Raw genomic sequence first — 2,804 nt, forward strand, 5'->3', positions numbered from 1 at the left:
TGTTTCATTGCATGGTTTATATAAGCCTCCCCAATGTCCAGAGTTTTTCTGAAAAACATCTTGCAGACTTTATGCCTTTCTCCTTCATGTTGAAATGAGTAGGTTCGGTGCACTTGATGCGTTTTGTTTACCACCCTTTTCTCCTCATCCAGATATGTTCGAGTTTTCTTTTCTTGTGTGTTCGAACAAATGAAATCTTTTTGTCTGTCATACGAGTACAAGTTCCAAAATGCCTCACAAATACTTTGTCGAATCGCCTCTGAAAAGTGTTCTGAGCATCTATACACTTAGTACAGTCTGTTTTTTGAACTGTTCTAGCCCTCATGGTTCTTCCTTCATGGTTGACATATACCTCCCCCGCGAGCTTCAGATGTTTTCTTTTATTCTTTAGCCAGGTGTCAGGGGTAGCTTTTCTCTTTCTGAACAGTTGCTTCTTTGGCGGAGTATTGTAGGCTGCAGACATTCTGGGTGATGCTGATGGAGGTGGATTAGGTGATTTTATAGGAGTGGTGATTGAAACATTAAGACTGGCACTTGGAACATCAGTAGTAACAGTTGTACCATCTGTACGTGAAACAGACTGTTGAACAGAATCTGACAGAGCCGTACTCGATGAGGCTGGACTTGGATTTACCATGACTGTAGGTGTGGTAGAAGATGGAGTAACCTCTGTTTTGTTTATTTCTGTAAGCACTGTCTCTCTATGATGTGCATGTGTGATGAAACTCGTTAGTGTCTTACATGCATCATAATGGTCACGTAGTCCTCTTATTGATGTATAAGCCAAAATAATGCGTGTATCAGCAGTAGGGAGTTGCAATGTAGGCTTTACATCGATGAGTGGAGTTGAAGCTTTGCTGCAAAATATCAGAACACAACGACCAGACCAGTTTGCCACTGCGAGGGGCAGGAAATCGGCTACTCTGTTGGAAAAGTAACCATCTTGGCGAAGTTTCTCTACTTCTAGTTGGTAATCTTTCTCTTTATCTGCATTTTCTGTAACCGAAAGGAAGTCAATATATTCAGTCATGTTTTCTTCTAAATGATCACACAACAGTTTTCTCAGTTCACTGGAGTTCACAGCTGCAGACATATTGACTGAGCATGCCTGAAAGAAACAGTTACCGTCAGCAGGAACCACATGTATTTGGTATCCATTGCACTGAACTAGCTGAGATAGTCTCTTTGTATGCATCTCACGCATTAGTGTGGCATAGTTATGAGCTTATCGACTTTTATCCATGATTGCAGATATCTGCTGTTGTTCATCTTTATTTAAAATTGGAGCGCAGTTTGGCCTAGCGTGAACGGACAGAACATCCTTTATCACTTTCTTTCTATTCCGCTTCACCATTGGCACAACAGATTTTGATTCTGAATCGCTCTCAGAATTCACAGAACTGAACTCTTCCTCACTAGGGAGATATTCTTCATCTGATGATATATGACAACTCAATTCAGATGGGTGAGAATATTTTCCTAAAGCAGCTAGGGGTTCATTATTTGAACTGTCAAAATCGCTGTCACTTCCCTTTCTTTTTTCTTCCAACTGTTCTGGTGGTATCTCATTTGGTGTATTCATTTTTTCTGGCAGAATCTTGCAAACGTGTTCACTTTTTTCAAGATGAGTAGTAGTCTCAGTGGATGAATTTGTTGGTATAATTTTACTGGCACCAGTTTTCCAAATCTGTAGTGGACCTTTGTCGGGTGTTTTTGTGTTCCTTTGTTCTTGTGCTGTCTCATTTTCGTCAACAAGACATAGAGATGGTAATTTGATGGATGCATCTTCATTGCATATAGTGAGAGAAGCCTGAACAAGATCTTCATCTTCAATATCTGACCAGAGATCACTCATCATTGGAACTTCTGAAATGTTACAATTATTCCAGTTAATGTAATATCTAGATACTGTAACCCAGAAAATATGAATCTGCATACATTTCAACTACTACAATGAACAATATTAATTTATGAGTATGCATATATATTTTATGCCAATTACATCAAATGGTCGCTTCTTCTAACCAATTAGTTATAATTATGAACTACCATGAAAGGACAGTGATTTAAAGAAAAATAATAATTAATTTTCACATAATTCATTTCCATCTTACTATATTGCAAATATTCTGTAATGTCTATAATTACAGTTACTAGAAAAGTTATAATCCTGTGATAATGATTCATGCCTTCTAACTTTTTAAAAATAATTTCCCTGCATGCTAAGCAAGTTAAAATATTTTATTGCAATGTGCATGAGCAAACAACATTAAATTTTATCATATTTGGGCCGGCATTCTTATTACATTAAACAATTCCCAGGCATTTTTATTTTAAATTGCAACTTAAATTTAGTTTTATGTAATATCCAAATTGTGTACACAATACAGACATAGTTCATAATTTATAACTAAGATTGGTGGATATGGAAGCCATATTTAAAATAAATAAATATTTTTAAAAATATATTTAATGATACATTCAGCACATTTTAACTACAGTGGTATGGTGTCAGACATGTGGTTAATGACCACACATATATTGTAGAAAGGTTAAAGTTTGTTTTGTTTAATGACACCACTAGAGCGCATTGATTTATTAATCATCGGCTATTGGATGTCAATCATTTAGTAATTTCTGACAGTTTTAAAGAGGAAACCCGCTATATTTTCCCATTAGTAGCAAGGGATCTTTTATGTGTACCATCGCATAGACAGGATAGCACATACCACTGCCTTTGATGTACCAGTCGTGGTACACTGGCTGGAGCCAGAAATAACTTGTAGAAAGGAAACTATGGGCTA

Source organism: Gigantopelta aegis, chromosome 5 (genome assembly GCF_016097555.1).
Source record: "Gigantopelta aegis isolate Gae_Host chromosome 5, Gae_host_genome, whole genome shotgun sequence".
Taxonomy (NCBI): domain Eukaryota; kingdom Metazoa; phylum Mollusca; class Gastropoda; order Neomphalida; family Peltospiridae; genus Gigantopelta; species Gigantopelta aegis.